This window comes from Magnolia sinica, chromosome 3 (genome assembly GCF_029962835.1).
Source record: "Magnolia sinica isolate HGM2019 chromosome 3, MsV1, whole genome shotgun sequence".
In the NCBI taxonomy this organism is placed as follows: Eukaryota; Viridiplantae; Streptophyta; class Magnoliopsida; order Magnoliales; family Magnoliaceae; genus Magnolia; species Magnolia sinica.
Genome location: NC_080575.1, coordinates 37,532,292 through 37,543,019, shown reverse-complemented (window position 1 = coordinate 37,543,019; position 10,728 = coordinate 37,532,292). Strand labels below are relative to the sequence as shown.

The following is a 10,728-nucleotide window of genomic DNA, read 5'->3' as shown; positions in this document are numbered from 1 at the left end:
CTTCTATATGCATACCATTATCAAAATCCTTCAGAAGACCCATCTAGGTGAATCCCTTAGGAAATAAAACTTCCAAATAGTTGTAGGAGATTCAACGAACTTCCAATTACCTTGGTCACATCAAATGAACATTACATGTAAGGTGTTTAATCTTTGAGTTGGAGCCTTGGCAAAATATCGGTATCATGAACGAGAGAATAAAGGGGAGTTGATTGAAGTACGTAAGATCATCGATCAAGTAACCCAAGATGACGCTATAAAATGAGCTTAATTCGACAAGTAAGTTGTTAAGTGTAAGAGTTTTCTTCCTTGTGTAGGATTCAGGATGAGAGTTTGTGACCCAAAATCGACTAGGTTCTTTTGTAGGACCTTAGCTCTTGTGTAGGGCCTAAATCTAGATTCTTGTGATGGACCTTGACTCTTGTGTAAGGCTTAAATTAAGTCCTTGTGTAGGACACCAAACACGGGTATGTACCTGTTAGTCTCCGTGGGATCCTTCAGGGGGAGTAAATGTAGTTCCTTGAAATAGGACTGTGGTTATTGGTTAGCTTAAGGAAAACCAACTAAATCTCTTGAGGGAGCCTCTGATGGGACTGTAAGTCAGTAGGTTCTTATTTAGGACGGATGTTTATGGCGAGCCAATAGAAAATCACATAAAGTCACTTGCAAGAGCTTTTCCTTATGTACAGTTATAAAGGTTGGAGTTTAATCTGATTTAAAACATCTGATAGTGAAATATGGTATACTCATGGGTTGAGTGCATCCGCATGGAGTAGACTAAGAAAACTAAACCATTATACATGCTTGTATTTGGAATTATCATGTGCGCACTTGTTTAATTATGCTTATTAGATTAAATGTTTAATTTTTTTATATGCATGATTAAATGAATGCTAGGACTTGATAATTAGCATATCCCGCACACACATGTACACCATCATGATATAGACTAGTTGCTTATTGCATATCATTTATAGTTTATATGATTGGACCCTCTATTGGCTTGGGAGCCTTAGAGTTATTTGGCTTGCTTAACCTAATTTGCACATTAGCTTAGTAGGCAAATGTGGTTTAAAAGATGAAAATTTTAACTAGTCCTAATCACCTCCCTCTAGGAGAATAACTTCATTCCTTAACTCCGCTAAGCTTCTACACGCACAGCCATAGTAATCCTATTACAATATAGGTGAATTTGAAATTCATATCAGAGAGGGTAGCTTTTGAAGGGCTTAATTGTCTTAAGTTGATCCAAGTGGCTTAGTAAGAATGATGTCTAACCAAGAGAGATCTGCCATCGCATGACCATCATATTTTGATAGGTCTAACTACTCTTAATGGAAGGCTAAGATGATGGTCTTTATAAGATCCATTAATCTTATGGTTTGGCCTATTGTCAAAAAAAGATAGACGGTGCACATAGAACAAGTTGTGGTTGATGGTAAAACCATTAGCACTCTCAAAGATAAAGCCAAATAGAGTGCCGATGAGAGAGCGCGGTATACCTATGATGCCAAAGCTTTCAATGTTATTTGCTATGTAGTTTTTCCTAATTAATTTAAATAAATTTGCATATGTGAAACTAGAAAGGAAATGTTGGACATATTGGAAGTCTCCCATGAAGGAACTAACACAATAACAAGATCAAAGCTTTAGCTTTTAATAACCCATTTCAAAAATATTAAAATTGGAGAGTCTGAATCTTTTATAAAATTTTACTCTAAATTGATTATATTTGCAATTTCATGTGGGGTTTAACAGTGGATTATAGAAGGGCGTACTTGTAGGAAAATACTTAGATCCCTACCAGATAGGTTAACTCTTAAGATAACCTTAATAAAAGAGTGTACGAACATAAATGAGATGAAAGTAGAAGAACACTTAGGTTCCCTACAAATATTTGAACTATACTTTAAAACCCCATCTAGTAGAAAGAAATTAGCCATCATCTAAACATCTCATAGTCATTCACATAAATATAAATTAAATTTGAAATTGTTAGTGATGATGAGAATAAGGAAGATGAATTATCTAGAAAATTTAAGAAATTCCTCGAGTTTAGTAGAGGGAAGAGTTGTGATAAGAAGGACAAGATGGTTGACAAGTGCTCACTCCCCAAGTATACGGTTGTGATGTAGTAATAAACTCGGTGAGACCGAGGTCAAATCCCAAGGGACTGAAACCTGTACGTAATCTGAAATTAAGTAGAACTAGAACTAGACTAAGATGTAATCTAAACTGAATGAAATTGAGAGAATAATTGTGACCAGATTAATTAAAAACTAATAAAAATAAAGGTGTGAACTGGGTGCCAAGGATCTACTTATAGCAATTGAGAAGCTACCTTGCATTGATTCAAGGACATAACTGGAATCAAAGTCCTATCCTATCCAATTGGTAAGAAGAGACTTGTCAGATCTTTGAACTTCTCATGGATCTAATCATCAACAGATACGATTGGTGCAGATTTGGAAGTGATCCCGTCACCTAACCATGCCTAGGAGACTATGGCAAACAACAACAATTTACCAATCTCATAGCCAATCATGAGAGAATTGTGAAAGTTAGGAAGGGTTCCATCACCCAACCAAGCCCATGAGACGATGGTGAACAACAGGGTTCCCAAGTTCACAGTCTTAATACATGAAAAGAGAATATCTCAAGCTATCGCAGATCCATTGCAATTTGAGTCACAACAAACCATTAAAAACTAAAAATACTCCTTATAATTAAACTAAAATCTAAAAGAGTTCAATAAACATAAATTAAAGCAAAGCCACCTTCCTAATCACACTACAAGCTTCACCTCTTAGCCCTAGCTAAGAGGATTTAGCCCATCAACATGATTAGGCTACACCTTAAAAGAAATAAAACAGAAAAATAAAAGAGATCACTCCCTGTCTCTCCCTCTCTCTTGGCCTCCACGGCTGCACACTTTCAAAAGATTGTATGCCTTTCTTCTTTCTTCTCTCTTCTCTTTATAGGCAGGGGAAGCTAATGGAGAGTCGGTCCGCTGGTGGGAAAGGTGGAGTCGATGCGAAACTCATGCATAAAGCTTTCGCAATTTGCGGCCAAACAGGACTCTGTTTCTGCGTGAGAAAACGTACCAACAGCTGCGTTTGATTCGTTCTTGGGAAGACAGATTGCTCCACTCAAGCAATCCAACCATGTAGGGATGGTATAAATCCTCATATCAAGCTTATAAACGGTCTGGATCATCGTCTTGATGTAGGGGTTTAATGCGCAACGCACCAGATCGCTCGGAGTTCTCAGACGTCCAAGTAACAGTGCTTGCGCTGGTCTTTGGTGGGGTCCTCGATCAGGTTCTAATAAGAAATCCACGCCGTCCATTGGATTCCCACCGAAAAACCAATCAAGAAAGGTGGGTTTTTTTCAAGTTTGGCGTGGCCCATTGTACCAGATCTTCTCACCGTCTATTCTTGCTTTTGGATATTAAAAACGGATCTCCGATGACTTTTGAAATTCACCACCTAGGTCTGAGTGATAGGGTCCTCGTGAATCTCATCGACGGTTTGGATTATCCATATGGATAATGTGTGGGGCCCACTACGTGAAAATGGACGGACAGCGTCCGTTCGCTGTTTCCTGGTTTGAAACGGATCGGGTCAACGCCCGCTGACCCGATTTCTTGGTCCAGTGCACCTTGAATGCACCTGTGCACTGTGCATAGGCAGGGCCAGTGGGGCCACTTGAGATATGTATGATAGATCCATTCCATTCATCTATTTTTCCACCCCCTTTAAGGGGTTGAAACCAAAATCGAAGCGTATCCAAAGATCAGGTGGGCCCCAAATCAAGATTTTATGGGCTGATCTATCATTTTACCCACTTCCACTGGGATCCAGGAGCTAAAATTCGATGTGTATAGTTATTTTATCATCTTAATGCCATGTATGAAGTTTTGAGCTGAACGGATGGCGGGAAACCTGTGATCTTGCATTCTGGATGTCATTCAAGCCGTTTGAGCTTCAATTTTTCGATTTTCTCAGATCTCTGGCGTGTAAATCCGTCGATCTTAGTCTCCTGAGGTCCTTCCCTTGCCTTGGTGACTTTAAAGCGTTAAATCCGTGCTTTTAGCATCCTGTTTCAGTCCAAGCTCGTAAATACACCTTGCAGCACAAACACGATTAAATCGGGCCGTTAAACAGTAACATGTTCGTAAATCTAGGCAACAACTGAGGTCTAATATGCAATATTTGACCCTCAACACAACCCCCAACCAGCATCTTGCTAGTCCCGAGCAAAGTATACGAAAAATATGTTGAGAGTACAAAACGATTTCTCTAAACTCAGTGATTTTTGAAAAATAACCCTCATCTTAGAATTCTAAGATTCATGAATGTTAGGCGTTACTCTCTTGTACTCAAGTGCACCGTAAACTTCTTAATCAAGTTTAATGCATTAACCCATCAATTAGAAAAATTTTAAACATTGAGTTCCATGTGTGTATAGTGTAATCTCAACTTATTATCATTAAGATATTCAAACGTCAATTTCCACGAAAACATTGATGATCGAATGAGCATTCAGGACAACCAAAACCTAGACCAGAACTTTCCTTCCAGTTCAACTTTTCATTTTACCAGCCTTTAATTTTTTCATGAACAGTAACGCCAAGGAGGGGAATTAAATCCTCACCTATAGGGAGCAAACCTATGGTGAAAATTAGTCGCCTAACTCTTTCCAAATGTTAAACATGGGGAATCGAATCTACACCTATAGGGAGCAAACCTATGGTAAAGTTCATTCGCCCAACCCTTTCCGCAGGCAGTTATCTTGTAGCTGGGTATTTTCTTTTACTTTCATTTTTCTTATTGAACATGATGGACAAATTTCCTAGGTTGGTTCCTTCCATGCTTAATGATCACCAAGTTACAATTCAATATCGAATTGAAACCTTAATGTGTAAGCAAGATGTGTCTTGTGAAATCATGACTCAATCAATGCTTAAAACTTCTAATAATGGATTAATAATTTGAACTTAATTATGAAATCTAATAGATAACTGAATCCAAGATTCATAAATTACCAACATCACTTATCTTGTAATTCTAAAGATGGCCATCAAAATCAAAATTGTAAAAAATTTTCACAAATTTTGCTCAAGACTAAGGAAGCACTGATTAGGTAACCTAATATCCCACCCCCAATCTAAAATCTACATTGTCCTCAATGTAAAAGATATATGAGCATGCAATGCACACGGGATAACAAAAGTAAATGAGAAGTGATAGGAAGATAGTACCTACACGAAGGAATCGAGAAAGACTTTTCAAGAGATCGCGGTGTGAGAGCAGGTTAGCACGAGAGTGAAAATATGAAAGCAAACTAACCTAATAGCATAAAACTGACTAACCTGGAACAGTATAAAGCAAACTACCCTAGTCCTATGAAAGTAGTAAATTCTAATCCTCAACTATGAAAGCACGGAAAATCTACTCAATCATGCATCTAGGTTCGTCTGTTGGCCAGTATCTTGGTAAATTTCTCAGAAGGTTTTTCAACAAGATCATCCAAAAGCCCATTTTGCAGTAGGCTTGAATGTCCTGGCGCGTGAATGTCCAGAGAAATTGAGGGACCTCAGTATAAAATTTTCTTTTAATCGTCTGAAGTGTCCAAAGTATATACAATTCACCTGTGGTAGGTAAAATTTCAAAGTTAGTACACCATGATGAATTAGAGACTACAAGTAGATGAAATTTAGAAAAATTTGTAGTAGGTGTCGTAGTCTCAACACACCCCGAAGTTTCACTCTTTAGTTCAATTTTCAGCTCCTCCTCCTTTAATGGTAAACATTCAGGATCTGGGGGAGGAAGTACTTCAGAATAAGGGTTCTCTTGGTCTGTGACAACTACCGAGGTATTGTCTTACGAGGCATCCACTATTTCTTATATCATGAGATCGTTTGAATCTACAAAGTGTGCCACGCAATCATTCAAAGAGTCGAAACATTCAGTTGAAAGGAGTTCATTCATCCTATCGAGATCTATGATGATATGTCCAATAAATCCTTTATCTTCTTCAAGAGTAAAAATGAGCATACTCTTTTGTTTGTTCTCAAGGTGAGATGAAATCACCACTGGGTATGTCTCTTCTTGACCTAAATGGACATATTCTAAATCAGAGGGTAAAGGTTTTAGGTCAAGCTTCGGTGGCTTGAGATTAGATGATAGAGGCACGATATCAGTTTGGGGTAATTCTTCAAATTGTGGTCTCCACTGGTTAACTTCAAGTACCGGCACAGTATTAAGTAAGGCACACCTCTCCTTAATCATGTCATCATCCAAGTCATGGGAGTGTGTCAGGCACGTCTCTAAAGGGTCAGAGGATAAGGTCAGAGGCGTTCTATCTTCCATTAAAAAATCAATCATGTTAATGTTGTGGAAATCATTATCATCCTCTGAGTTTCTGCCGTTATTGAAAAAGATGTTTGACTGCAATGTCATATTTCCGAAAGACAGTCATAACACCATTCCTGCAATTGATAATTGTGTTTGAAGTGGCAAGGAATGGTCGACCAAGAATGACGGGAATATGAGTGCTCATGTTATTGATGAGTTCGGTGTCCAAGATGATAAAGTCTACAGGGTAGTAAAATCTATCAACCTGAACCAACACATCCTCAATTATCCCTCTTAGTACACGAAGAGAGCGATCAGCAAGTTGTAGTGTGGTTAGGGTGAATTTTAATTCACCAAAACCTAACTGTTTGTATACCGAGTAGGGAATCAGATTGACGCTCACTCCTAAGTCAAGAAGTGCGTGATCAATTTGATAATCCCCAATGACACATGATATGGTTGGGCTATCGGGATCTTTGAATTTCTACCGCACGTTTTGCTTTAGGATGACACTCACTTTCTCAGTTAAAAAGATCTTCTTTTGAATACTCTGTCATCATTTGGTCGTGCATAGGTCTTTCAGGAATTTAGCATATAAAGGTATTTGTTTTACGACATCAAGTAGAGAAATGTTGACTTTCATTTGTTTCAACACCTCAAAAATATCCTGAGAGTTAGAGAGAGGTTTTGGTGCAACCAACCATTTGGGAAATGGAGCAACTGGCTTCTCTAGAAGTTCCGGTTCTAATTTTTCTAGGGCATCATTAGATCCATCATTGTTGTCCTCTTCTGATTCTTGAGGCTTTTCGGGCCTAACCGGAAGGGTTATATCAATAATCTTCCCACTCCTAAGAGTGGTGATGGATTTAGCGTGCTCCCTTTGATTTGAAGAGCTTGGGTTGCCAACTTCATATTGCAGGTTTGGATTGGGAAGAGGTTGACCTAGGAGGCTCCTCTTATTCTTAATCGTGTTTTCAGCCTTAAGTCCTTGTAATGTTTTATTTAGGTCTTGCAAGACTTGTAGCTTATCCTGATTGAAATGATCTTGCTTTTCAAAATATTTTAAAATTGGATCCTCTTGAGGTTTCTCTCGTTGTTGTTGTGAAGTCTGATTAAAGAAACATTGAGGGGTAGCAGTTTGTCCATTTCTTCAACTAAAATTTGGATGATTTTTCCAAACAGGATGGTACGTATTAGAGGCAGGTCCATTGAAAGGTCTTTGGTAGTTATTTACGGCATTAGCTTGTTCATTCAACACTCCTCGAAAGACAGGTATTGTGGGACAATTTTCAGTTGTGTGAATGTTACAATCACAGATGCTGCAAACAATTTCATTAACCTTATCCTTCTTTCCTTCTATGGCCTCGAATTTTCTTATGAGATTAGTCACTTTATAATTAAGATCATTCTCTTCTTTCAGGAGATACAATCCAACTTTCTCCTTAGATTGAGTCAGCCTAGACATGGTGTTCGAATTTGGGTAATGGTCCCATACTTGTGTTTTTTTAGCAAGTCTATCGAGGTAATCCCATACCTCATCGACATCTTTATTCATAAATTCTCCATTATACATTGTCTCGATCAATTGGCGCATGGAAGATGTTAGTCCATCATACAAAAAATTTGTAATGTGCTACGTTTCAAAGCCATGTTGTGGGCATGAACTGACAAAATCCTTGAACCTTTCCCAACATTGGAAGAATGTTTCATCTTCCTTTTGGGCGAAGTTCATGATTGCTTTTCTAAGGGTAATCATTTTATGATATGGAAAAAATTTCTTTATGAATTCCCTCTGCATATCATTCCATGCATCAATGGATCTAGGACGCAGTGAATGTAACCACGTCTTAGCCTTCTCTTTCAAAGAAAAGGGAAAGAGTTTCAGCCTGACTGTATCCTCAAATACATTAGGAAAGTATAAAGTGGCTATAATCTCATCGAACTCTTGCAGATGTAAGTATGCACTTTCTGATTCAAGCCCATGGAATTTAGGAAGGAGTTGGATAACCCCTGGCTTGATGCTCATATGTCCTTTATTTTCAGAAAAAATCACGCATGAGGTCGTACTCACCCCCGACGGTTGTAAATAATCTCGTAAGGTACGAGGCGGGGATGCTTGATGCACCTCATTCTCATCCTGGATGTCCTCCACCCTAGGCTGGGGTAGAAGAGGCTGATTTGTGGCCATAACCTTAGTTAACTCTGAGGATCTCAAGTGGTGTCTAATCCTGTGATGGATAGATAGCCCCTCAACTAATCCTCCTTGAGACGTAGAGTGTTGTCACGAACCCACTTGGGCATGAAACACTCGCAGTCCTCAATTCAAATTCTATACTATACCTAAAAGAAAAGAAGAAATACAAATCTAGAAAATAAGAGAAAACAGTTGGAAGGAAGTTACCAAATTAGAAGTCCTAAATTAAGAACTAATTTAGAATGTGTATGTCAAGGTCCTACAAAACAGGAAAACATGTTAGTTTCTAGAAATCAAAAAAATCTAAACCTAAAGATAGAAAATCCTAATCTTAACCAAATTTTAAACTAGTCAATTTCAGAAAAATGTAACCGTCAATCCCCGGCAACAGCGCTAAAAACTTGTTCACTCCCCAAGTATAGGGTTGTGATGTAGTAATAAACTCGGTGAGACTAAGGTCGAATCCCAAGGGACTGAAACCTGTATATAATCTAAAATTAAGTAGAACTAGAACTAGACTAAGAAGTAATCTAAACTGAATGAAATTAAGGGAATAATTGTGACTAGATTAATTAAAAACTAATAAAAATAAAGGTGGGAACTAGGGTGTCAAGGATCCACTTGTAGCAATTGGGAAGCTACCTTGTATTGATTCAAGGACACAACTGGAATCAGAGTCCTATCCTATCCAATTGGTAAGAAGAAACTTGTCAGATCTCTGAACTTCTCATGGATCTAATCATCAATAGATACGATTGGTGCAGATTTGGAAGTGATCCTGTCAGCTAACCATGCCCAAGAGACTGTGGTAAACAACAGTAATTTACCAATCTCACAGCCAATCATGAGAGAATTGTGAAAGTTAGGAAGAGTTCCATCACCCAACCATGCCCATGAGACGATGGTGAACAACAGGGTTCCCAAGTTCACAATCTCAATACATGAAAAGTGAATATCTCAAGCTATCGCAGATCCATTGTAATTTGAGTCACAACAAACCATTAAAAACTAAAAATACTCCTTATAATTAAACTAGAATCCAAAAGAGTTCAATAAACATAAATCAAAGCAAAGCCACCTTCCTAATCACACTACAAGCTTCGCCTCTTAGCCCTAGCTAAGAGGATTTAGCCTATCAACATGATTAGGCTACACCTTAAAAGAAATAAAACAGAAAAATAAAAGAGATCACTCCCTGTCTCTCCCTCTCTCTTGGCCTCCACAGTTGCACACCTTCAAAAGATTGGATGCCTTTCTTCTTTCTTCTCTCTTCTCTTTATAGGCAGGGAAAGCTGATGGAGAGTCGGTCGGCTGGTGGGAATGGTGGAGTTGGTGCAGACCTTATGCGTAAAGCTTTCACAGTTCGTGGCCAAACAGGCCTCTGTTTCTACGCGAGAAAACGCACCAACAGTTGCGTTTGATTCGTTCTTGGGAAGACAAATTGCTCCACTCAAGCAATCCAACCAAGTAGGGACGGTATAAATCCTCATATCAAGCTTCTAAACGGTCTAGATCATTGTCTTGATGTACGGGTTTGATGCGCAATGCACCAAATCACCCGGAGTTCTCGGACGTCCGCGTAACAGTGCTTGCGCTGATCTTTGGTGGGGTCCTCGATCAGGTTCTAATAAGAAATCCACGCTGTCCATTTGATTCCCACCGAAAAACCAGTCAGGAAAGGTGGGTTTTTTTCAAGTTTAGCATGGCCCATTATACCAGATCTTCTCACTATCTATTCTTGCTTTTGGACGATTAAAAACGAATCTCCGATGACTTTTGAAATTCACCACCTTGGTCTAAGTGATAGGGTCCTCGTGAATCTCATGGACGGTTTGAATTGTCCATATGTATAATGTGTGGGGCCCACTACGTGAAAACCGACAGACAATGTCCGTCCGCTATTTCCTAGTGTGAAACGGATCGGGTTAGTGTCTGCTGACCCAATTTCTTGGTCCAGTGCACCTTGAATCCACCCGTGCACTATGCATAGGCACCACCAGTGGGGTAACTTGAGATATGTATGATAGATCCATTCCATTCATCTGTTTTTCCACCCCCTTTAAGGGGTTGAAACCAAAATCGAAGCGTATCCAAAGATTAGGTGGGCCCCAAATTAAGATTTTATGGGCTGATCTGTCATTTTACCCACTTCCACAGGGATCCGGGAGCTAAAAT

At 38.9% G+C, this 10,728-nt stretch overlaps 1 non-coding gene across 1 annotated transcript; it reads left to right on the top strand.

Annotated features, from left to right (window-relative positions):
* The first annotated feature begins 8,002 nt into the window (after positions 1–8,002).
* On the top strand, positions 8,003–8,109 carry LOC131241595 (small nucleolar RNA R71). The gene has a single exon (XR_009169156.1). It is a non-coding gene; the product is annotated as a small nucleolar RNA R71 (small nucleolar RNA).
* Positions 8,110–10,728: the final 2,619 nt, after the last annotated feature.